At 44.2% G+C, this 27,193-nt stretch overlaps 1 long non-coding RNA gene across 1 annotated transcript in view; it reads left to right on the top strand.

The window, feature by feature from the left end:
• The first annotated feature begins 10,640 nt into the window (after nucleotides 1-10,640).
• Nucleotides 10,641-27,193, top strand: part of LOC140484578 (uncharacterized) — a 191,103-nt gene continuing 174,550 nt past the window's right edge. The window contains exon 1 of the long non-coding RNA XR_011962295.1: nucleotides 10,641-10,919. This is a non-coding gene — a long non-coding RNA (uncharacterized lncRNA). The remainder of the gene's footprint in view (nucleotides 10,920-27,193) is intronic.

Below are 27,193 nucleotides of genomic sequence, written 5' to 3'. Positions count from 1 at the left end.
TCCTTGGATGCTGCCTGACCTGCTGCGCTTTTCCAGCAACACATTTTTCAGCTCTGATCTCCAGCATCTGCAGTCCTCACTTTCTCCTCAGTGCAGACCTGGTATGGTGCTCCCTCAGCCTGGCATGGCAGTCTCCCGGCCTGGCCTGCCAAATTTGCGGCTTGGCATAACGCCCTTTCAGCACCAGTGGTTTCTTGGCCCAAAGATCCTGGTGGTCTTTCATCAGTAGGCCATGGCCTTTCATCAGACCGGTGTGACCTCAGTGTGGACATCCAGGCTCAGTGTGATTCAGAGTGGTCTCCCGGCTTTGAGAACTTTGAGGTGAAGCCCAGTGTTGTCTGGGTCAAGGCCCAGCACCGACTGGTGCATCCTAGCCAGTGTAGACTTGGTTGGAAGGACTTTTCTTGTGAACTTTTAATTTCTCCAGTTTCTAATTTATTCCTATAGTAAAATCATGAGCAGACATGGATAGGATAAATAGGCAAAGGTTTTTTTTCTCTGGGTGGGGGAGTCCAGAACTAGAGGGCATAGGTTTAGGATGAGAGGGGAAAGTTATAAAAGAGACCTAAGGGGCAACCTTTTCACTTAGAGGGTGGTACGTGTATGGAATGAGCAGCCAGAGGAAGTGGTGGAGGCTGGTACAATCGCAACATTTAAAAAGGCAGTTGGATGGGTATATGAATAGGAAGGGTTTGGAGGGATATGAACCGGGTGCGGGCAGGTGGGACTAGATTGTGTTGGGATATCGGGTCAGCATGGACAAGTTGGACTGAAGGGTCTGTTTCCGCGCTGTACATCCCTATAACTCTTATGACTCTAATCTGCAATTAATTCCTACAATCTGCAATGCTGGGGAACTGCTTACTTCTTTATTTTTCTAATTTTGTTTCCTAAGAACTTGTACCTAGATACGTTTGTTACTAAGATGACATTGTAATTGGCAACTTGTAAACTTTTCGCTGTACTCATCTGAGTACGTGTGACAATAAACCTAACTCATTCGTTCATTCATTCAAACAAAATGCTCACTCGTCTCCATCCCCCCATCTCTCCTCCTCACTCCAACCTCCACTTTCCCCATTCAGATTTACTTCGGACTCACCCAAGTCCCTGCTTTTATTCCACCTTCACCCCCTTTCCTCTCTATCACATCTCTTCCATCCTCCCCCTATCATTTATGTTCTTTACATTACGCACAATGAGCATCATGCAAGGTTCACACAACTCACGCATATGAGCTGCACATTGCTTGAGATATTTCTGAATTGTGGTTTTGCAACAGTTTCTACCCTACTGTTGTCAGAACACTGAATGGACTCAAACTCAACATTCGCCTGTACCTGTGTTTTGCTGCTGTTTACTTATTATTTACTTACCTGTGCTACTTAACTCTATGATCTGCCTGTATTGCTGGCAAGACAAAGCTTTTCACTGTGCCTCTGTACATGTGACAATAGGTTCAATTCAATTCATACTTTGCTGTTGCTATATCTAATTCTATTTCTCTACTCCATTTCCTCCTCAAGAAACAACTTCTGTGACTAAGAAGTGACGATAGTGGCAATGTTACTTTCTCCTGCTCCTACACCATATCCTGCTATTGTCCCTTATTCATTGTGGGTACCCAATAACAGGAATCTGCCGAGACAGTGGAGGAATAGAAATAAGTCAGCCTCTTGCTTTCAAAGTTGCAGCTGCCAGCTCAGATACTGTGCATATTTACGATACTAAACCAGAAGAGGAACTTAGGAAGTGGAAGAGGAGTTGGCCATTCTGCCCATCAAGCCTGCTACACCATTCAAAAACATCATGGTTGATGGGTGGCATGGTGGCTCAATGGTTAGCGCTGCTGCTGCAATTCCACTGTCTGTGTGCAGTTTGCACATTCTGCCTGTGTCTTTGTGGGTTTCCTCTGTGTGCTCTGGTTTCCTTCCACAGTTCAAAGATGTGCAGATTAGGTGGATTGGCCATGATATATTGCCCCCTGGTGTCCAAGGATGTGCGGGCTATGTGGATTAGCCATGGGAAGTGCAGGGTTACAGGGATGGGGGTCAGGGGGATGGGTCTGGGTGAGAGATGCTATTCGGAGGGTCAGTGTGGACTTGATGGTTGAATGGTCTGCTTCCACACTTTTGGGATTCTATGATTCTAATGATCTACCTCAGTGCTGCAGTGCTGCAGTGCATCTTGTCGGTGGTACGCACTCCTGTCATTAAGTGTCAGTGATTTGATTAGATTAGATTAGATTACTTACTGTGTGGAAACAGGCCCTTCGGCCCAACAAGTCCACACCGCCCCGCTGAAGCACAACCCACCCATACCCCTACATCTACCCCTTACCTAACACTACGGGCAATTTAGCATGGCCAATTCACCTGACCTGCACATCTTTGGACTGTGGGAGGAAACCGGAGCACCCGGAGGAAACCCACGCAGACACGGGGAGAACGTGCAAACTCCACACAGTCAGTCGCCTGAGGCGGGAATTGAATCCGGGTCTCTGGCGCTGTGAGGCAACAGTGCTAACCACCGTGCCACCGTGAGGTGAATGTTGAAAGTCGTGGATGAGGTGCCAACCAATCAGACTGCTTTGTGTTGCAAGTGGGCAGTATACCATCACACTCCTGACTTGTGTCATGTAGATGGTGGTGGGGTGTGACTATGAGAGTTTCCCTTTTCGAGGTGGCCAGTTTTTGACCTGCCCTTACAGTTGCAGAAGTTCAATGCTTGTTCCAATTCAATTCTGGTCAATGATAATCTCCATGGTGTTGACAGTGGGGGAAATTAACTGATGGTGATGCCATTGAATGTCAAGTAAGAGGATAGTTGCTTTTCCTTGCTCCTGATAAGTGGTGTCCCCTCAGCATGCAGCAGATTACAACAAATCTGGAAAACCACTCGGTGATGATTGCAGAGCTCTTCTTGAGAAGCCCAGAGAGGGGAAGCATTGCCAGTAATGTGCTCCATCGCATTCCTAATGACAGCACAATACTTATTGTAAGCTGGATATTCACATGTGCATGAGCCTTTGCAAGACGGGATCACCTTTGTAGCCAGCCTTTACCTTGCCATAGAGGACAGACTGTTGCAGAATGAATAACTCATGACTACTGCCGAGAAACAGGCATTAGGCACTGCTTATAAACATACAATAGCTGCAAATTGAGGGAATGAGATCCCTTTTAAGTCATAAAAATCAACGTCTGGAATTGATATGAGGTACATGCAAAACAATGGTGCAGTGGGGTTGGGGAACTGAAGCAGAGTCATACTGAACTTGGGGTGTTAGCTTTTTCTTTCTCCACAGACCTGCTGAGCTGGTTATCCAACACTTCCTGTTTTTAGTTCAGATCTCCAGCATCTGCAGTGCATTATTTTTTGGGGGATGAGGCGAAGCTGTTTCTCTTTGTGCAAGGAGCTGCTCATGCATCAGTGTTTTGCAGCCCTGACATGTTGCTAATGTTACTCCATCAGCAGCCTGGATGAAGGCCGACAGGTGAATCACTGTCACCTTACAGCCAGGTACAATGAAGCAGGTGGCAGATTTCAGTCATATACCAGAGCCTCATACATTTTTTTGTTGCAGAAATTCAGGTTAGAGAAATTGCTTGGTGAATACCTTCTACAGAAATGATTTTCCATTCAAACACTATTCTCCATCCTAGGGGTGCAGTTCCTTGAAACAGCTAGACAAGGTTGTGAAGAAAAGAAAACTGCAGATGCTGGAATCCAAGGTAGACAGGCAGGAGACTGGAAGAGATGCAGCACCACTCTAATCTAGACTCTGGTTTCCAGCATCTGCAGTCATTGTTTTTACCTAGGAGACTGGAAGAACACAGCAAGCCAGGCAGCATCAGGAGGCAGAGAAGTCGGCATTTCGGGTGTAATCCTTCTTCAGGCCTGGAAGTGGGAATAGGGGGAGCTGCAGATAAAGGGGGGGGGGGGGGGGGGGGAGGGTTATGGGTGTAGAGAGGGGTGGAGTCGTGAGGTGGTGAAGAAGGCACTTGACACACTTGCCTTCATTGGTCAGAACATTGAGTACAGGAGTTACATTATGGCTGTACAAGACATTGGTTAAGTCACATTTAGAATACTGCATACAATTCTGGTCGCACTGCTACAGGAAGGATGTTATTAAGCTAGAAGGGGTGCAAATAAAAGATTTACCATTTATATTTGAGAGTAATAGTCGAATTGTTTTGGACCTTTTTTAAGGTTAAATTTATGGGGTTGACTATTACACGGATACTACTTTTGAGTGGCTGAAAATCATGCCCATCAAAATTCCTACTGTATCATTAGTAGAATGCTAATTGATCTCTAAATAGTTAAAGAAGAAAAGACAATGAGTTACGGTAATTTTGAAAACATGGAGCAGAGCACGATAGCCAGTGGACTGGAAGACCTGGTGCAGAGCAGGACAACTGGCACACTGACTCATAAATGATCTGTTATCTGTGAAGAACTAGGGTTGACCTTTACATAAGAAATATGGAAAATGTCAGATTCTTTGGTCAAAAATACAAGATTGACTTACTCGAGTATATACTGTACAAGTATGTTACTGAGACTGAAAGGTTTGAGCTAGAAGAGGCTGGGACATTTTTCCCTAAAATGTAAGGGTGACCTTATGGAGGGTTTTTAAATCATGAGGGGCTTGGATAAGGTGAATAGCTAAGATCTTTTCCACAGGGTTGGGGAATCCAAAACTAGAGTGTAGGATTAAGGTGAGGGGGGGAAGGATTTGACAGGGACCTGAGGGGCAACATTTTCACACAGGGGGTGGTGCGTATATGGAATGAGCTGCCAGAGGAAGTGATGGGAGGAGTACAATTACAACATTTAAAAGACATTTGGACAAGTAAGTGGACAGGAAAGGCTTAGAAGGATATGGGCCAAAACACTGGCAAATGGGACTAGTTCATTTGAGGAAACTTGGTCAGCATGGACAAGTTGGGCCAAAAGGTCTATTCCTGTTTGGATGACTCTATGTTTTTTATCCACTTGTGCTGTTGTTGAGGATCACTGTTTATTCTTCCAGGCATCTTCAGTGGCACAGTGGTTAGCACTGCTGCCTCACAGCGCCAGAGACCCGGGTTCAATTCCCGCCTCAGGTGATTCTCTGTGTGGAGTTTGCACATTCTCCCCGTGTCTGCGTGGGTTTCCTCTGGGTGCTCCGGTTTCCTCCCACACTCCAAAGATGTGCAGGTCAGGTGAATTGGCCATGCTAAATTGCCCATAGTATTAGGTAAGGGGTAGATGTAGGGGTATGGGTGGGTTGCGCTTCGGCGGGGCGGTGTGGACTTGTTGGGCCGAAGGGCCTGTTTCCACACTGTAAGTAATCTAATCCATGCGTTAAGTCAAGATTAGAATGGTGCTGGAAAAGCACAGCAGGTCAGGCAGCATCCAAGGAGCAGGAAAATCAATGTTTCGGGCAAAAGCCCTTCATCAGGAATGAAACATCGATTTTCCTGCTCCTTGGATACTCCCTACCTGCTGTGCTTTTCCAGCACCACTCTAATCTTGACTCTAATCTCCAGCATCTGCAGTACTCAGTTCTGTCATCCATGTGTTGAAGTAACCAATTTCAGTATAAAGGTTTACATTACCAAACAAAGCCTTTCAACACAGGGTAGACCATCCCCTGTGGACTATTCATTGTTTAATCATAAATAAGAAAACTCCAAAAGGTAGGACATCAACAACAGCCAGAAGAAATAATCAAAGGGTGAGTAGTTCGTGAACACTTTAAGTAGCAGAACGGGGCTTCCTTCGTTCAATCGAGCACCATGCTCAATTATATGAGGTTGGCACAGGGCTGCAGCATAGAGCTTATAAAAAGGCATGACTGGACCCACTTTAGTTTGAATTGGATTTATATTCCAAGTGGAGAATTGATAGGAAGCGGTGGACATTTGCAAAACCACCTGGAAAGTGCCCGTTCTGACAAGTAAGTGGCAGCTTAGGCCACTGTGTTGTCTGGCAAGGGTCTGGTAATGGGGTTTGTGGATAGTCACTGGTGGAAGATTGTTGAAGGCTCCTCTTCCTCCTGACCTCACAGAGAATGTAGAGAAATACGTAAGATTTGTATTTATGGTGAACATCTATCCCTAAACCACTTATAGGCTGGTTAGAAACCTATCAGAATCTCACTGCTGTCCCTTGTTAAACTCAGTTTGTAGTAATGTGTCGCACTGAACTGACATAGGAATAAAGTGCTGGCATCTTCTCAAGGGGAGAAATCAAAATCGCAGGCATACTTAGAGTGAGGAAATGATTGTGATCATTTGAATTATAAAGGTAAAGATGGCATAGTCCTACTATCCCATTAGAGAGAGAGAGAAACTGCTGATGGTTTAACCTATGGGTTACCATCCCTCAGAAAACATTTTACTTATAACTCCCCACTGAACACCCCCTGATTACCATAACACTGATGCTGTTCACCTACTTTTAAAAAGCTGAGCCTTACTCGGAAATGTTATGATGGCACCACAAATTTTCAGTCTAATTTCTTAGACCTGGCACCCAATATTTTGGGGAGATGGGTTCAACCCCACCACATTGGCAAGAGGAATTTATGATTAGATTACCTACAGTGTGGAAACAGACCCTTTGGCCCAACAAATCCACACTGAACCTCTGAAGTGTAACCCATCCAGACCATTTCCCCCTGACTAATGCACCTAACACCGTGGGCAATTTAGCATGGCCAATTCACCTGACCTACACATCTTTGGACTGTGGGAGGAAACCGGAGCAAACCCACACAGACATGAGGAGAATGTGCAAACTCCACACAGACAGTTGGCCAAGGCCGGAATCGAACCTTGGTCCCTGGCGCTGTGAGGCACCAGTGCCTAACCACTGAGCCACTGTGCTGCCTTTATACAATTTATCATTTCAATTCATTCAAAATTGAAAATTATACAGTGTCACGGTGACCACAAAATTGTAATTGACTGTTGTAAATACTCTATTGAAGTTTTTGAAACTCACTGCATGGAAGGATTTTAGAGACACGAACAGTTACACATTTAATTAATTTTTATGAATATTTGCATGTAAGGATATTGACTGAATCCTGGGAAATGGGAGTAGGTAGATGCTTGACTTTCCATGTTGTAATACTCTTGACTCCATGGTGTGTCTTCCACACACATTATGAAGTGTACTTCCTCGATCTTCCAGTAGGTGGACTAAAAGGACTCAAGTGAGACTAGATCTGGAATGAACCATTAAATTGCTGAAAGGCATTTCAACTTAAAACCCAGTTTACCCAACTTCAAATGTCTCTACAAGTCAGTCTCCTTCTTCTGCCCACCCCTTTTAAACATAGCATGATTACACTGTCCTTCCATCCCAACACAAATGAGACTGACTGCTTCAGTGACATCTGTTTATTTTTATCTGTCTTCCTAAGCAAATCCTGCAAATCACATAACCTCCCCAACATTTTTCCCTTGAGGAATTCACCATCAAGCTTGTATCTAACAAGGAGGCTACCTCCATTCAAGTGTATATAGACGGGGGGGCTGGTGGCTCAGTGGTTAGCACCACTGTCTCACAGCATCAAGGACCCAGGTTCAATTCCTGTCTTGGGCAACTGTCTGTGTGAAGTTTGCACATTCTCCCAGTCTGTGTGGGTTTCCTCCCACAGTCCAAAGATGTGCAGGTCAGGTGAGTTGTCCATGCTAAATTGCCTATAGTGTTAGTCAGGAATAAATATAGGATTGGGGAATGTGTCTAGGTGGGTTAGTCTTCGGAGGGTCAGTGTGGACTTGTTGGGCCGAAGGGCCTGCTTCAATACTGTAGAGAATCTAATCTAATCTAGACTGAGCAGGTGTTCCTCAGGGAGGGAGGGGACAAGCTGGATGTTTAAAAAGGAAATTGAAGGGGTAGTTAGAACAAGAGAAGTCAAGAAAGACAACTGTATCAAGGAGGCAGAAAACTGGAAAAGGCATCATGCTGTAAAGTTGAGTGAAATAAGGGTTGAGGGGAAGGGTGAGAGCAGTAACAAATTAAAAATTCTATATATGAATGCACGAAGCATTAGACACAAGGTGGATGAGCTTGAGGCTCTTTTGGAAATTGGCAGATACGATATTGTGGGGATAACTGAGACGTGGCTTCATGGGGACAGGGCCTGGGAAATGAATATTCAAGGCTACACGTGTTATCGTAAGGATAGACTGACGGGCAGAGGGGGTGGGGTGGCCTTGTTGGTAAGGGAGGATATTCAGTCCCTTGCGCGGGCGGACCTAGAGTCAGGGGATGTAGAGTCAGTGTGGATAGAGCTTCGAAACACTAAGGGTAAAAAGACCCTCATGGGAGTCATCTACAGGCCCCCAAACAGTAGTCTGGATGTTGGAGGTAAGTTGAATCAGGAGCTGAAATTGGCTTGTCGCAAAGATGTTACTACAGTTGTTATGGGGGATTTTAACATGCAGGTAGACTGGGTGAATCAGGATGGTATCGGGCCTCAAGAAAGAGACTTTGTGGAGTGCCTCAGAGATGGATTTTTAGAGCAGCTGGTGCTGGAGCCGACCAGGGATAAGGCGATTCTGGATCTGGTATTGTGTAACGAACCAGAATTGGTCAGTGACCTCGAAGTGAAGGAGCCATTGGGAAGTAGTGACCATAATACAATAAGCTTCAATCTGCAATTTGAGAGGGAGTGGGTACAATCTGAAGTGACAATATTTCAGTTGAATAAAGGGAAATATGGAGCTATGAGGGAGCAACTGGCCAAAGTTCAATGGTTTAATACCTTAACAGGGAAGACCGTGGAGGAACAATGGCGGATATTTCTGTGTATAATGCAGAAGATGCAGGATCAGTTCATTCCTAAAAGGAAGAAAGATCCCAGGAGGAGACATGGGCGGCCGTGGCTGACAAGGGAAGTAAAGAAACATATAAGGTTAAAAGAGAAAAAGTATAACTTAGCGAAGATAAGCGGGAAAACGGAGGACTGGGAAGCTTTTAAAGAACAACAGAGGATTAGTAAGAAGGAAATACGCAGAGAAAAAATGAGGTACGAAGGCAAACTGGCCAAGAATATAAAGGAGGATAGTAAAAGCTTTTTTAGGTATGTCCAAGGCAAAAAAAATGGTTAGGACAAAAATTGGGCCCTTGAAGACAGAAGCAGGGGAATATATTACTGGGAACGAAGAAATGGCAGAGGAATTAAATGGGTACTTCAGATCTGTGTTCACTGGGGAAGACACAAGCAATCTCCCTGAGGTAACAGTGGCTGAAGGACCTGAACTTAAGGGAATTTCTATTTACCAGGATTTGGTGTTGGAGAGACTGTTAGGTCTGAAGGTTGATAAGTCTCCGGGACCTGATGGCCTGCATCCCAGGGTACTAAAGGAGGTAGCTCGGGAAATCGTGGATGCGCTGGTGATTATTTTCCAGAGTTCAATAGAATCGGGGTTGGTTCCTGAGGATTGGAGGGCGGCTAATGTTGTGCCACTTTTTAAGAAGGGTGGGCGGGAGAAAGCAGGAAATTATAGACCAGTTAGTCTGACCTCAGTGGTGGGAAAGATGCTGGAGTCTATTATAAAGGATGAAATTACGGCACATCTGGATAATAGTAACAGGATAGGACAGAGTCAGCGTGGATTTATGAAGGGGAAATCATGCTTGACTAATCTTCTTGAATTTTTTGAGGATGTAACTCGGAAGATGGACGAGGGAGATCCAGTGGATGTAGTGTACCTGGACTTTCAGAAAGCTTTTGATAAAGTCCCACACAAGAGGTTAGTGAGTAAAATTAGGGCGCTCGGGATTGGGGACAAAGTACTCGATTGGATAGAGAATTGGTTGGCTAATAGGAAACAAAGGGTAGTGATTAACGGCTCCATTTCGAAATGGCAGGCAGTGACCAGTGGGGTACCGCAGGGATCCGTGCTGGGACCGCAGCTTTTTACAATATATGTAAATGATATAGAAGATGGTATCAGCAATAACATTAGCAAATTTGCTGATGACACAAAGCTAGGTGGTAGGGTGAAATGTGATGAGGATGTTAGGGGATTACAGGGTGACCTGGACAAGTTAGGTGAGTGGGCAGATGCATGGCAGATGCAGTTTAATGTGGATAAATGTCTGGTTATCCACTTTGGTGGCAAGAACAGGAAGGCAGATTACTACCTCAATGGTATCAAATTAGGTAAAGGGGCTGTTCAGAGAGATCTGGGTGTTCTTGTCCACCAGTCAATGAAGGCAAGTATGCAGGTACAGCAGGTCGTGAAGAAGGCTAATAGCATGCTGGCCTTCATAACAAGAGGGATTGAGTATAGAAGCAAAGAGGTGCTTCTGCAGCTGTACAGGGCCCTGGTGAGACCACACCTGGAGTACTGTGTACAGTTCTGGTCTCCAAATTTGAGGAAAGACATTCTGGCTATTGAGGGACTGCAGCGTAGGTTCACGAGGTCAATTCCTGGAATGGCAGGATTGCCTTACACGGAAAGACTGAAGCGACTGGGCTTGTATACCCTTGAGTTTAGAAGACTGAGAGGGGATCTGATTGAAACTTATAGGCTTATGAAAGGACTGGACACTCTGGCAGGAGGGAACATATTTCCGTTGATGGGGGAGTGCCGAACCAGAGGACACAACTTAAAAATACGGGGTAGACCATTTAGGACAGAGATGAGGAGAAACTTCTTCACCCAGAGAGTGGTGGCTGTGTGGAATGCTCTGCCCCAGAGGGCAGTGGAGGCCCAGTCTCTGGATTCTTTTAAGAAAGAATTGGATAGAGCTCTTAAAGATAGTGGAGTCAAGGGGTATGGAGATAAGGCTGGAACAGGATACTGATTAGGAATGATCAGCCATGATCATATTGAATGGCGGTGCAGGCTCGAAGGGCAGAATGGCCTACTCCTGCATCTATTGTCTATTGTCTATTGTCTATTGTCTAATCCCAATGCTGAATTGATATAGTGGTAGTCTGACCCGACAAAACGGGTTACATCTTAGAAAGGATCAGTAAATATAATTGACTTATTAACATGTCAATTTCCTCTTTACCTTAATGCCAGTATGGTGGATCTTAGGTTGGTCAACTCATTTAATTTTGTGACAAAACATTCACACAAATCTTACTGCCAAATCTGTCTGTATGAGAAAAACATTGAATTTGACTTGTGGTTTCACTTAAATGTATTTTGTGTCAAATATGATTTCACTCAGAAAGACACTGGTGCCCAGGAGTTTCAGTATTAGGACAGGGTGCATTAAATTGATTTGCACCCACTTTGAATATTGATAGTTTACAATGATCTGGAGAAGGAGTTTTATTGGTGCTACAACACTAGGGGAGGACGTGTGCAGGGACAGTCTCAGTGTCAGAATGCCTCCTTCCTTTATTAAAAGGAAGACATCTTTTTCGTTCTTTCAGAAACAATGTTGGCAGAACTGGCCAGGCTCACGTTATTGACTGTTGCTCTTGAGAAGATGGTAATGAATCACCTTCCTGAATTGCTACAGCCAATGGTATGTGGACTTAGTTAAGGAATATCACGACCCCAAGTCCCCTCTAAATCTGAGCTGCTATTGATTTTACTCAGCTATTTGTAAGTCAGAGGACTCTGCATCAGGATTTTTGACAAGATTAAGATGACTGGCAGACACATGTGACTAATCCTTGATGAGAAGCTGACAGACGGTTTGGTGTGTAGGATTAATGAATGTAACCATGCAAAGTGCCTACTAGCTGAATCACAACTGGGCTTCAAACACGCATTACAGCTGGTATTGTCATTGGAAAATATGGCAAGTGGAGTATATGAGTTGCAGGGTATTCTGACATCCTTGCCAACCCGGCTGAGCTTGGGGAACACCACTTGAGTGAAGACAATTGCACAGTCTCACTCAGGACATGTCCTGAATGGAGGGACTCTAGGTCAGTTCACAGCAAAACCTCAAAATAAAGCCAAGCCTTGACCAAAATGTTAAAATGTTCTTCTGGTTCTGGGCCAGCAAGCCATTGTAGTTGCTGCCAGTATGTGGACTCGAGACAGCAAGAGTCCCACCAGACCTAAAGTGCATAAGAGACCTCATTTCCAGTATCCAGCAGAGTGCATCCCCTGGAGCATCCCCTGTCTGGTTTGAAACAGTTAAATTGCTTAGCAACATCCAAATCAGAACCAATCAAAATAAATGTCTGGTTAAACGGTCACCTCATTCAAATGGAAGTTGATACCGGTGTGGATGTTTCAGTGAGCGCAGAACCAGTCATTTTCAAAATTTGCTCTGGGATCTAATCCTTAAGTTTATGTAAGAGCCGATAACGTGTTGCTAGAAAAGCGCAGCAGGTCAGGCAGCATCCAAGGAGCAGGAGAATTGACGTTTCGGGCATGACCCCTCCTTCAGGAAGACCTTGGCTAGACTGAGAATCCATACCAGGGAACTTTTACAGATTAAGGGCATAACTCCAGTTCCAGTCTCGTATGAGAAGCAGCTGGTTCAGTTACCAGTGACTGTTGTAAAAGATTCACCTTGATTGGCTCCATATTTTTCAATTTCAGCTTGGCTGCCCAAGTAAAATCCTAGCTAATACTGTTTCAGGAAGGTGAAGGGGCTATCAAAGGAGCCAGGGTCACCTTGATCTTGACCAGGAAGCAATTCCATGATTCTGCGAGGCCCGCCCAGTGCCAGTTGCCTTACGGGCAAAAGTAGAGGCAGAAATCAGGAAGCTGGCAAAGAATCAAACCAGTCCAGTTCGTGGAATGGACATCACTGGTCATAGCAATTGTGAAGCCCAATCGGTTGGTGTGCCTTTGTGGGGATTTTAAACAAACAGTAAACCATTTTATACAGCTGGATAAATACCCAATTCTTTACTTAGAGGATTTATATGCAAAGCTGGTAGCGGGACTGTCTTTTACAAAGCTAGACATGATCCATGTACACTTGCAATTGTGATTAAATAAGGATTCCCAGAAGCATGCTGCAATTAATACCCATGAGAGTTTGTACCAATGTACCAGACTACCATTTGGGGTGTTGTCGGCCTGTGCAATTTCTCAGTGGATGATGGAGAACATTTTACAAGGTCTACGCCAGGTCACCATTTATCGAAATGATGTGATAATAACAGGGAAGATCAATAAGGAACTCTTAGAGAACTTAGACATTGTCTTTAGGCCTTAGAAGGGAAATATGTGTGTCCCAGGCACCCCATATGACCTGCTTGGGCTTCAGAGTTGACTAGGCTGGGTTACACCCATTGGAAGATAGACCTGCCTCCCAGGTCTGTACCAGAGCTGAGGTCTTTCCTTGGGCTGGTCAATTATTACAGGCAGTTCATACATAACCTGGTCTCCGTCCTGACACCTTTACATCAATTCTTAAAAAATGGTTGCATGGCCTAGCCAGTACTTTCAGGGAAGTGAAGAAGCAGCTATCGTCTTCTAAGATGTTGGCACGTTATGATCCCAAGTGAGATCTGGTATTGACATGCAATGCCTTCCCAAATGGCGTCGGTTTTAACTCATAGGTGGCCCCAATGAAGAGAAACCCCAATAATGTATGCATCCAGAGCTTTGGCTAATCCAGAGTTTAAATATGACTAGATAGAGAAGGAAGATTTGGTGGTCATATTTGGAGTCAGAAATTTCCGACAATACCTTTACATAGAGCCATAGAGAGGTACAGCACGGAAACAGACCCTTCAGTCCGACTCGTCCATGCTGACCAGCTATCCTAACCTTGGCCCATATCCCTCTAAAACTTTCCTTTTCATGTACCCATCCAGAATCCAGTCTTTTAAATGTTGTAATGTACCAGCTTCCACCACTTCCTCTGGCAGGTCATTCCATACACGCACCACCCTCTGCATGAACAAGTTGCCCCTTAGGTGCTTTGAAATTTTTCCCTCTCACCCTAAACCGATTCTAGTTCTGGACCCACCCAATCCAGGGAAAATACCTTGTCTATTTAGATGAAAGTGAGGACTGCAGATGCTGAGATTAGAGTCAAGATTAGAGTGGTGCTGGAAAAACACAGCAGGTCAGGCAGCATCTGAGGAGCAGGAAAATCGATGTTTTGGGCAGGAGCCCTTCATCAGGGCTACACGATGAAAGACTTAACAGCAATCTACGTTGTTCAATATATCATGTCAGTTGCATTCATGACACTGTGATCTTTTGCTATAAATTCTGTGTCTTATGATCCTACTCCACAGCCACCTGATGAAGGAGCAGCACTCCAAAAGCTAGTGCTTCCAACGAAATCTGTTGGACTATAACCTGGCATTGTGTGATTTTTAACTTTGTCCACCCCAGTCCACCATCGGCAACTTCACATCATTTGTAGATGTTACAGACAATGAGGAACCCAACACTGAGTTTTGTGGAACATCACTGGAGACCACATTCCTTTTGCAGAAATATCTGGCAACCATTGATTCCTGTCACTGAACATGTTTTGGATTCAACTCACCATATTCCCCTGCGTATCATGGGCTTGATTTTTTTTTTTCTGACCGGTCTGTCATGTGGAACTTTGTCAAATGCCTTACCATAAACCAGATAGTCAGTATCTGCAGGGGAGGTGATGGGCTAGTGGTGTTATCACTGGAGTATTAATCCAGAAACTCAGCTCATGTGCTGGGGACCTGGGTTCAAATCCTGCCGTGGCAGATGGTGGGATGGGAATTCAATAATAATCTGGAATTAAGAATCTACTGATGACCATGTTGATAATCAGGAAAAAAAACATCTGAATCACTAAAGCCCTTTTGGGAAGGAAACTGCCATCTTTACCTCATCAAGCCTACATGTGACTTCAGACCCACGGCAATGTGGTTGACTCTCAGATGGCCAAGCAAGCCACTCAGTTTAAAGGCAACAAGAAACAGGTAATAAATGTTGGCCAGCCAGTGAAGTCCACATCCCATGTGTGGGTCAAAAAGGAAATTCAATGAACAACTGTCATCAATCCTCCTTGTTTACAAAAAATTCCATAAGTTAGCAAAAACATGCTGATTGTTCCTGATTGATTTGTGTCTCTCCAAGCAGCAGTTAATCCAACATTTCAATACGGCTTCTAATTACTTGCCGACCACTGAGGGCAGTCTGCTGTACCTATTATCATTTGTTCTACTCCTCTCACCCATTTTGAATAATGGTACAATGTTTGCAGGCACCCGATCCTCTGGTACGTCACCTGTGCACGGTGAGGAACAGAACATGGTGCTCTGCTAGTTCCTCCCTGACTTCCTTTAATAGCCCAGGATGCAATTTATCCAGCCCTGGTGATCTACCCACCATCAAAGAGGTGAGTCTCTCCAGTGCCTCCCTTTTCATTGTATTTCTTTTGTCTAATATTGTTAGAAATAACAGATAAACGCTCTTTACCTATGCAACTCAACACCAAGCCCACACTCCACCCAATGAAGTCACAAAACCTACTGTGTTGTGGTAGTCAAGAGAATTTCCATTGTACAAGACACTTCAGACTTGAAAGGGTTAGCGGTCATCATGAGATAAACTCTGACATCACTATGTAAGGGACTGTTCCTGGGAGAAGCTATCCAGTCATGCCCATGTGTTCCCCAGGGTGCTGCATATAACTGTTAGGGCTCTGTGCATGTTGATAATACTGTGTTAGGAGTATTAATGCGAACATATTCTTCAGTTGAGCATGCTGTCTCATGTATCTCAGATGTAACGTAGCTAGTTATTAAGAAATATGTAATAAACCCATGTACTATTCATCAAAATTGAACCTATCTTCTGATAAGACATCATGTGGGCACCCTTTCCCAAGTGCAGCAAATAGCTTAGACTAAGAAGGATTGGTGGCAATAAAGCTACCAAGCTCCAAGTCTCCCCAGATGTTTCCAGTAGAAGCCAACATAAGTAAAAATGTCAGGATGTGAATTAGCTCCTGATTCTGCCTGAAAGTACAACCACATCTTTAATGCAGCCAAGAACAATAACAAAATGAAAATTGACACAGGGAGGATTAGGGCCACTGACCAAAACCTTGTTAAACAAATAGGCATAAGAAGTATCTTAAATGAGGGAAAACAGGGACAGAGAGATTTTGGAACGGCATTTGAGGACTAAGGTCCAAAGTAGTTGATTCAAATTAGGGATGCATGTTGGAGGCGTACAGAGACTTTGGAAGTTTGTGGAGCTGGAAGAAATTACAGAGACAGGGAGAGCTGAGATCATAGAAGGATTTGAAAACAATGATGAGTGCTCATATTATATCTGGACTGCCATCATGCCCAAAATAAAGTGAATTTGAATTCTTTCCCAGTCTGAATGCTGCCATGGGGAGTTCTCAGATTCATGTTTCCTTATTTTTAGCACAGTTCCATGTCATCACTTATCAGACGATTTACACTCTGGGCCGATTGGAATCATCAGCTCATTTTTGAAACTGTCCTGTCAGAACACCAAATAAAACAAAGAAATAGAGATGCTAGAAACAGAAGTTGCTGGGGAGACTCAACAGGACAGGCAACACATGTGGAGAGAAAGTAGAGTTAACGCTTTGAGTCCAGTTCTGAAGAAAGGTCACCAAACACAAAACGTTTAAGCTTTTTTTAATCTTTAGGTTCAGACCTGCTGAGTTTCTCCTGCAATTTCTGGTTCTGTATCTGGTCAGAACATACTTGTGTCTTGGCTTGGCACGTGCACCTACGTGAAATGAAAGATGAAAGCACGAAGTAATCCCAGATCCTGCAAATGTAAAAGCAAAGAGTTAGAGACAGCTGCCCTCTGACACCCCAAATGGTAACCTGTTGAAGGCTGAAAGTGATTTCAAGAGCTTGACAGGAATGACCTGTGTAACTAAATAACACCCGTCCCTCCACACAACGGTGAAACGGCATTGTAACAGGGAGCTCAAACTCTTCTGACATATCATCTTGGAACCACTTTCCAAAGATCTGAAGTGGAAGCTGTGTCCTGCAAAGGAAGCCTGTGTATTGTCATAGAATCAGGCCATTCGGCCCATTAAGTCCACCCAGACCCACCATCCCATCCCTGTAACCCTGCATTCCCCATGGCTAATCCACACAGCCTCGGACATTACGTGGCAAATTGGCAAGGGCAAACCACCTGACCTGCACATCTTTGGACTGTAGGAGGAAACCGGAGCATCCGGAGGAAACACATGCAGACCCGGGGAGAATGTGCAAACTCCACACAGACAGTCCCCCCAAGGGTGGAATTGAACCCAGGTCCCTGGTGCTGTGAGGCAGCAGCAGCGCTAACCACTGAGCCACTGTGCTGCCCACCATTGTAGATCTGGTGAATTTTTAGAACACAGTATAAAAAAGTTGTCTAAAACAAGACTGGAGAAATAAGCTCATTTTAATGGTTTGTACTATTTAATGGTAAATTCCCTGTGCAGCATTTTCAATTTGCTTGTGATATCTACCTCGTTTATTAAACAAAGCAGTCATCTGAAGTCAATTTCATGAAGATAAACTTTGTAACATTTTCCTCATTCAGAAAGTGCTGGAAAAGCTCAACAGATCTGGCAACATCTGTGGAGAGAAATCAGAGTTAATGCTTCTGGTCCAGTGAACAATTAAGTCTGATTTCTCTCCACAGATGCTGCCAGACTTGCTGAGCATTTACAGCATTTTCTGTTTATGTTTCTGATTTCCAGCATCCACCAAAACAGGATGGTGACCTGCTCAAATAAAAGGATCATAAGCTTGGGTTTGATCCAACACAATAGAGACAGAGGATTTTGCAAACAAAGACGCACAGTGGCTCAGTGGTTAGCACTGCTGCCTCACAGTGCTCGAGACCCGGGTTCAATTCCTGCCTCAGGCAACTTGCTGTGTGGAGTTTGCACATTCTCCCCGTGTCTGCGTGTGTTCCCTCCGGTTTCCTCCCACAATCCAAAAGTGTGCAGGTTAGGTGAATTGGCCATGGTAAATTGCCTGTTAGTGTTAGGGGAATGGGTCTGGGTGGGTTGCGCTTCAGTGGCTAGGTGTGACTTGTTGGGCTGAAGGGCCTGCTTCCACACTGTAAGTAATCCAATCTAATAAATAGAGTGTGGAATACATTATGGTTGAAGACTGGAAGCGTATATAAAGGTGCTGCTGATTTGTTTTTGGCAAATATAAAAAGGAATTAGGTCAATATTTGAGTAAGAAAAAACATCAAATGATATAAGAAAAGAAACATAAAAATGGGCCAAAACTAGATTGTATCAATAAAGGGGAAGGAATCAAGAGCAAATGGCTTCTTTCCTTACCAGTTTTTCAAGGACAACTAATACAACAGGCTTCAAAACAGTAAGTGTATAAAGTGAATTAAATCCACCAACGGTTAAGAGCAAAGATATCACTGAGAGAACAGGAAGAAAGATACAAAAAGTAGATAGAGACAGAAAGTGGGACAAGAACAAAAGGAGTCAGGGTAGTTTTAACTTCAGAAAATACAAGGCCTTTAGCAGGAAAACAAGAGGAATGTTCTGAATACACGTTGTAACCTAATAATGACAAAAAGCTACCGCTTAGAAGAAACAATAGTTATGGTAACTTAGAGAAGGTTTGACCCAGAGAGGAGCAGTTGAATGGCAAGAAAGGGAATATGATTGAGTAGCACCTGAAATCTGAGTGTCTATCTCCTTGTGTTAAGAGCTCAGTGAAGAAAGAACATCAACTATGTTAAATCCAGAAGAAAAGTGAAAGAAACAAGACTCAAAGAGTCTTAAATTACTTTATAATGTATTTTTTGTCACCATTACTCTTTAAGGGTATCTCATTATAGATGTCTTTGTTAACAAACTTGACATACTTTAGAATGAACAAGATCTATTCTCCGCAGACTTGTATTAACTGGTTGCTGTCACAACAGCATCAGTCATTCAATTGAATCTAACAAGATTACACTTTATCGCTGGACAGAATGGTGTTATGTAATGATTGAAGGTTTGTAGTCAGACATAATAAACGATACCAAGTTTTGGGTATTTAAGTCACTTCTCGGAGTGACACACAGTCATAAATCACTAAGATACCAAATCATGCAAATTCCTGAAGAGGAATTTCCAGGCATGCTAAGCAGGTCGATGTAAATGGGGAATTTGGCCATCCTTTTTGGCACTGTGCTCTTGCTTCCAATTCTATTTGTGGCATCTCCAATCCTGCTCAGTATCGAAGTTTTCTTGCTAAATTGGAGAAGATGAATTTGCCTCTAAGTGCTTAAGAAATGGCCTTCATTTTTGCAAATGGCTAACAATAAAGTCAAACTGTTCAGATGTTGAAAAATATAACTGATTGAATGCCTTGCCCCTAGAATGAAGACTTAAAGATACAGACTATCAAAGGAGTATCATTTGTAATTTTGTTTGAATAGAAAATAGCAGGTCCATATAAAAAAAGCACCATATCATTCTCAGCCATATATTCATCTAATCTCACAGTTTTGCCTGTTACCAGATCTTTTTCACTAATGGCATCCATGACTTCACTGCCCATCCACTTGGGTATCAGTTTGGATCAGTGTTAACACTCTTACCTCTCAGACATGTCGTGGGTTCAATGATGCAAAGTTGAGCACATAATCTAGGCCACTATTCCATTGCCTTTCAAAAAAAGTTGTGCACTGTTAGTGCTGAACTACTGCACTCTCTACCCTCTCAGTTCAGTCCTGAAGCTTCTGTGTTGCATTTTTAAGGAAAGTAGGAGGATTGTCCTTTCACTAAAGTCACTAAAACTAGCTCTTTCGTCTTTTAGCTTTTTGTTGTTTGTGGGTTCATTCACTGAAAGTGTTTAGAGAGAAGATAGACAGATGTTTGAAGTAATGGCAAGTTGATAAATGTGTTGAGTTAGCGTGAAAGAATGGTTGAGGCCTGGACTGACCTTAAGAATCTAAGACCATAAGAAACAGGAACAGGAATAGGCCATTTGTCCCCTCGAGCTTGCCGGAGCAGGGCTGATCTGGCAACATTTCTCCTGTGCATTTGCCTGCATTTTCCCCATCACCCTTCATTTCTTGACTGATTAAACATTTGTCTATCTCAGCCTCGAATATACTTAATGACCCAGCAACAGCCCTCTGCGCTGAACGGTTACAAAGACTCTCAATCCTTTGAGAGAAGAAATTCCTCTTAAATCGGTGCCCCTTTATTCTGGGCCTCTGCCTTCTGACCTTAGACTGTTCCAAGAGGGAAAACGTCCTCTCAGCATCGACCCTGTCAAACCTCTTTAGAATCTGATACGTTTCAACGAGATCGCCTCTCGTTCCTCTAAATCCCAGTGAGTTGAGTCCCAACCAGTTTAACTTCTGTTCATAAGACAATCCCTCCATAAGAGGAAGCATGTTAGTGAACCCTCTCTGAGTAGCCTCCAATGAAATAATATCTTTCCTCAAATAAAGAGACCAAATCTGCTCGCAGTACTCCAGATGTGATCTCACCAGCACCAGTTAGACTTTCCTACTCTTATACTCCAACCGCCTTGAACTAAGGGCCAACATTCTATTAGCCTTCCTCATTACATTCTGACTCTGAATGCTAGCTTTCTGTGTTTCACGCACAAGTCCCTTTATGTTGCGGCTTTCTGTATTCTTTCTCCATTTAAATAATATTCTGTTCTTTTGTTCTCCCTTCCAAAATGAGCAGCTTCACAATTTTCCCACATTAAACACCATTTCCCAACTTTTTGCCCACTTTCTTAACCTATCGATATCTCTCTGTATCCGTCTCCTAACTCACCTTTTCGCCGATTTTTGTGTCATCTCTAAGTGTGGCTGCAGGTGATTTGCTTCCTTCCTCCAAGATATTAATAACAGGTCAGCTTGTTGAATGGTAGGACAGGAATGATGGACTACTCCTGTTCCTATTTCTTATGTTCTTATTGCCTCTCCAGAGGCAATTTGTGGGCATGAGAACATAAGAAATAGACCTCTCTAGAGGCAATTTGTCTTTGCTTCAAAGTTTACCAGTCCAAAAAAAAAACTCACTAAGCTTCAGATTTATTTGTGCAGAGAGGTGAGACAACATAATACCTTTCAGCTACTGTAAGAGAATTGTTAAAACTTGCTTGGAATTGATTGAGAAATCTGTTGATTATCCTGGGTCACTGGGGCAGAAAAGTTAATTAGAATACATATCAAAAACAGTAATAAAGATTTGATGGAGCCAGACTTCAATTTAACAATGTCTATTCAAAGGTGATAGTGACCTTTGCAGTCTTTTAACTTGGAGACAACTTGTCTCGTTGCTAACCCTAAAGTCTCACCTTTATTCAAGTTAATGCACAGTCACCTGTTCTGGGGGTATGTAATAATATGTCTGATCATAATATTAAAATATCTAATATACAGACAGGAACACGATAAATACATGAAAAATACAGTGAAAGATTTGATAAGTCAGCCCATCGTGGCACCTATATCAATGACAGAGGTCATAGAGAGGTGGCAGATGGAGTTTCATTCAGATAAATACGAGGAGCTGCATTTTGGGAAAGCAAACCTTAGCAGGACTTATACACTTAATGGTAAGGTCCTAGGAGTGTTGCTGAACAAAGAGACCTTGGAGTGCAGGTTCATAGGTCCTTGAAAGTGGAGTCGCAGGTAGATAGGATAGTGAAGAAGGCATTTGGTATGCTTTCCTTTATTGGTCAGAGTATTGTGTACAGGAGTTGGGAGGTCATGTTGCGGCTGTACAGGACATTGGTTAGGCCACCGTTGGAATATTGCATGCAATTCTGGTCTCCTTCCTATTGGAAAGATGTTGTGAAACTTGAAAGGGTTCAGAAAAGATTTACAAGGATGTTGCCAGGATTGGAGGGTTTGAGCTACAGGGAGAGGCTGAACAGGCTGGGGCTGTTTTCCTTGGAGTGTCGGAGGCTCAGGGGTGACTTTATAGAGGTTTACAAAATTATGAGGGGCATGGATAGGATAAATAGACAAAGTCTTTTCCCTGGGGTGGGGGAGTACAGAACTAGAGGGCATAGGTTTAGAGTGAGAGGGGAAAGATATAAAAGAGACCTAAGGGGCAACTTTTTCATGTGTATGGAATGAGCTGCCAGAGGATGTGGTGGAGGCTGGTACAATTACAACATTTAAGAGGCATTTGGATGGGTATATGAATAGGAAGGGTTTGGAGGGATATGGGCCGGGTGCTGGCAGGTGGGACTAGATTGGGTTGGGATATCTGGTCGGCATGGATGGGTTGGACCGAAGGGTCTGTTTCCATACTGTACATCTCTATGACTCTATGACTCTATATAATAATTTTAAAAAAGTACAGTTCAGACAATGTTCATCACAGTTCAATGAACAGCCCCTGGGCCTTGGTGAAAGCTGATTAAGGCACAATGGAATATCCTGAAGATGCAGCTGGGATAAGACCGACATGCCGGATTGCCTTTACCAAAACCCTCGACCAAACAGGATCACCATGCCAGGCTCAGAGCACCGTCCGAGCCGAGAGCAACCTCCTGGGGCTGAGAGGAACCTCCTGGGGCTCAGAGCAACCTCCTGGGGCCGAGAGCACCTGCTGGGACACTGGAATACCTGGATGCTGAAGATGAAGAAGACCTCCACACGAGGATGCGACCACCATATTGGGAGACCACCACGCAGGGAGACCACCATGCCAGGCCGAGACCACTTTTCTCCTCCTTCAGGTAGCCGGGGCCTAGCTGTGGAACTGGAGTTTTGTCCTCGTCTGTGAGTCTGGGCTGGGGGAGTCAGCCTGGGGCCTGCTCCTTACTCACTGAGAGACCGCAGGCTGGGGTCTGGCTCCTCCTGACCTTGCCTTCTTTCTGCTGCCATTTTCTGGGCTTAAAAGAAAAGATAGCAAAGAAACAAAAAATGCAAAAGTAAAAAAGAATTGAAAAAAGAAGGCTGATGGGAATGGACATGGCCTGGGCTCAGCACTCCCCTGGTTTAGATTAGATTACTTACAGTGTGGAAATAGGCCCTTCAGCCCAACAAGTCCACACCGACCCACCGAAGTGCAACCCACCCAGACCCATTCCCCTACATTTACCCCTTCACCTAACACTACAGGCAATTTAGCATGGCCAATTCACCCAACCTGCACATTTTTGGACTGTAGGAGGAAACCAGAGCACCCGGAGGAAACCCACGCAGACACGGGGAGAACGTGCAAACTCCACACAGAGAGTCACCTGAGGTGGGAATTGAACCTGGGTCTCTGGTGCTGTGAGGCAGTAGTGCTAATCACTGTGCCACTGTGCCGCCCACCTCCTGGGTGGCTGTATTTTTGGTGTTCAACAATAAATGATGTTCCTTTTCAGTCTGGCTTCCTGAGTTATTACAGTAGTATTGTGACAGAATTGGGACAGGTGGAGTATACTTGAGATCCAGCCCTGATGATCTACTTTTCCAGGTTGCAAACTGATTGGAAATTCCCGGGGTGGGGGAATGACCCAATGAAAAGAATATGAAATGATTTGAGCCCATAATCTCTGGGTGTCAGACCTCAATCAATGATGCATAATTCTTGCTTTATTTTAATGGTGGATGTTAATAAGAGGTTTCCACTGTCCCCGGGGCAGTGAAGAGACAGAATTCTCTCTCAGCTACATGGCTCCATTTGTATAACGCTGATCACGTCATTGACCTCCAGTTCCTGAACACGCTGTTGCGCCGGGGGGGGCCCAGTCTCAGAGAAAGGGACAGGCCAGTTAGGACTGAGTATGGACGGACTTCTTTATGCAGAAGTGACACTCTGGAATTCTCTGCTGCATGGGGAAGTTCAGTCAATGAGTTGGTTCAAGCCTAGAGATCAAACCATTCTGACATATTAAAAACATCAAGGGGGAGAGTGCAGGAAAATAGCGTTGAAGGAGATCGACCTTGATCTCATTGAGTGATGGGGTGGCTGCGATAAGCTGAATGTCTCCTGCTTCTGTTTCATGTCTTCCTATCTGTTTCAGATCATATGAGATTGTATCTGAACTAAGGCTGGGAGTCAGATGAACAAGCTGATAACACAGAAAGGAAGGAATAATAAAAGTGGGGCAGAATTGTCAGCGTATACATGAAAGATGATGCATTATTTTAAGGGGATCCACCTTTGGTTCTTCTGTCCTCTATTTCCCATCTGTGTGCTCTGGTCACAGTTCCTTGAAACACTGGGAGCAGCTTCTCTTCACTTCCTCTATCAAAAGGAAGTTGGGGGGAGGTGACGGCGTATTGGTATTATTGCTGCAATGTTAATCGAGTGACCTGGATAACGGTCTGAGGATCCGCGTTCGAATCCCACCACAGCAGATGGTGGAATTTGAATTCAATACATATCTGGAATTAAGAATCTAATGATGACCATGAATCCATTGTTGATTGTTTTAACCTACTGCGAATCCTCTTACAAGGATGCCTTCCTTGAAGAAGCTCTCTTCCTGTCAGAAAAACCCATCTGGTTCACTAATGTCCTTTAGGGATGGAACTGCCATCCCCACCTGGTCTTGCCTCCATGTGACTCCAGATCCACAGCAATGTGGTTGACTCTCACCTGCCCTCTGGGTAATTAGGGATGGGCAATAAATGCTGGCCTGGCCTGTGATGCTCCCATCCCATGAATGAATAAATAAAGAAAAAAGACCCTTTGGTGAGTATGGGGCTGGAGGTCCACGCATTGCTGCTTGTGATCACATCAGTGTGTAGTAGTGATTGCTCAGCAAGACTCGCCCTCTCCATCTGAGTAATCATAAAAAAACAAGGTATCAAAAGGAGCTGGATAAAGGGAAATGGCTAAGGGGGAGGCGAGGTGCAGCAGTACCCGATCTATAGCCCGAGAAGGAAGCTGCAGTTATCATGTTCCTCGTATGTGCTGGAGACCTCTTGGAGGGAGGACAGAAGAGAAAAATGGCCAGTGTCCTTTAACTTTCAGTCTCAGCATTCGTCTTATCGTGGTTTTCTTTATTGATGCATGGGCTATACGCATCACTGATTAGGCCTGCATTTACTGCCCGCCCTTAATTGCCCTTGAGAATGTGGTGCTGAGTTGTCGTCTTAAATTGTTGTAACCTACAGGGTGTGTTTTAACGTTAGGGAAGGAATTGCAGGATTTTGCCTCAGCAACACTGAAGGAGCGGTGATGTATCTTCAAATCAGCTTGGTGAGTGGCTACGAGGGGTACTGCTGGTGGTGGTTCCCTGCCGCTCGCTGTCTCCCCTCTGTTATTGATGCTGAGGGCCACCTTGACCATTGGACTGAGAGTTGGCAAGATGGCACCATGTCACCAGGCTCTGCTGATTCCTGCTGTGTGCCATCTGGTCCGAGAGGCAGAGAGAGAGTGGGTCTCTGTGGAATGCAAAATTGCAATGTGTGGGGCAGCTTGGCATCATCTGAATTTTGAGTGAATGAGGTGAGCGTGTACAACTGAGTCATTGGATGAAGGCAAGTGTGCACAGCTTGAGATACCAAAGAATTTAATGGAAATGCAATATTTATCTATGACCTAATGCAAATATAAGTTGTGACAGGAGTTAAGTCAGTGCCAGCAGAAGGATGGAAGAGAGCTAAGTGTTGCCATCTTACAAGCCATCTGCTTATCTTCAAATGTACTGCCTTCAACTCACAGTCATTGAAGATTCACAAGTACTCCCTGCTAACTCATTTCGTTATAGTTGACCTGTTATCCCATAGTAATAGTTGAACGTCCCTTTGAAAGCTAACATCGCGACACGTACAAACGTAACAACGCCAATAACAGTGCAAAGTCAAATAGCTGTGGCTGCTGGAGATCTGAAATAAAAACTGAGTGCTTGGGAAACTCAGCAGGTCTGCCAGCATCTGCGTTGTACACCACATATGGTACAGATGGTGGCATTGTCATAATCTCACTGGAATAATAATGTAAAGACCCAGGCTGATGTCCTATGGGTTATGAGTTTGAACCTCACTATGGCATCTGATGGAATTTCAATTCAGTTAATTAAAACAAAGAAAATTGGTTCATGTGGTGTCACAATTTAAGAAAGGTGGTAAGGAAAAGGCAGGGACCTATAGACCGGTGAGCCTGACCTCGGTGGTGGGCAGGTTGTTGGAGGGAATCCTGAGGGACAGGATTGACATGTATTTGGAAAGATGAGGACTGATTAGGGATAGTCAACATGGCTTTGTGTGTGTGGGAAATTGTGTTTTACTAACGTGATTGTGTTTTTCTTTTAAGAAGAGGATTGATAAAGGCAGAGCGACAGATGTTGCTATACGGACTTCAGTAAGGTGTTCAACAGGGTTCCAGGTGGTAGACTGGTGAGCAAGGTTGGAGAAAGTGAGGACCGCAGATGCTGGAGATCAGAGTCAAAGAGGGTAGTGCTGAAAAAGTACTGCAGGTCAAGTAGCATTCAAGGAGCAGGAGAGTCAGCGTTTCGGGCATAAGCCCTTCATCAGAAATTCTGGTTAACAAGGTTAGATCACATGGAATACTGGGAGAACTAGCCAGTTGAACACATAACTGACTCGAAGGTAGGAGACAGAGGGTTGCTTTTCAGACTGGAGGCCTGTGACCAGTAGTGTGCCCTAAGGATCAGTGCTGAGTCCACTGTTTTTTGTCATTTTCATAAATGATTTGACATGAACATAGCAGATACGGTTAATAAATTTGCACCAAAATTGTAGGTGTAGTGGACAACGAAGAAGATTGCGTCAGAGTACAACAGGGTCTTGATCAGATGGGCCAATGGGCTGAGGAGTGGCAGATGGAGTTTAATTTAGATAAACGTGAGGTGCTGCATTTTGGAAAAGCAACTCAGGACAGGACTTATACACTTAATGATAAAGTCCTGGGGAGTGTTGCTGAACAAAGAAACCTTAGAAATGGAGTCCCAGGTAGACAAGGTAGTGAAGAAGACATTTGACACACTTACCTTTATTGGTCAGGGCATTGAGTATAGGAGTTGGGAGGTCATGTTGCAGCTGTACAGGACATTGGTTAGGCCACTTTTGGAACACTACATACAATTCTGGTCTCCCTGCTGTAGGAAAGATGTTAAACTTGAAAGGGTTCAGAAAAGATTTTCAAGGATATTGCAAAGGTTGGAGGGTTTCAGCTGTAGGGAGAGGTTGAACAGGCTGGGGATCTTTTTGCTAGAATGTTGGAGGCTGAGGGATGACCTTATAGTTTATAAAATCGTGAGGAGCATGGATAGACAACCCAATCTGACCTAGTCCCATTTGCTAACATTTGGTCCATACCCCTCTTGTTCATTTACCGATCCAAATGC

This window comes from Chiloscyllium punctatum, chromosome 13 (assembly GCF_047496795.1).
Source record: "Chiloscyllium punctatum isolate Juve2018m chromosome 13, sChiPun1.3, whole genome shotgun sequence".
In the NCBI taxonomy this organism is placed as follows: domain Eukaryota; kingdom Metazoa; phylum Chordata; class Chondrichthyes; order Orectolobiformes; family Hemiscylliidae; genus Chiloscyllium; species Chiloscyllium punctatum.
Note: the sequence above shows the minus strand (reverse complement) of the source record. Positions and strands in the feature narration are given on the sequence as shown.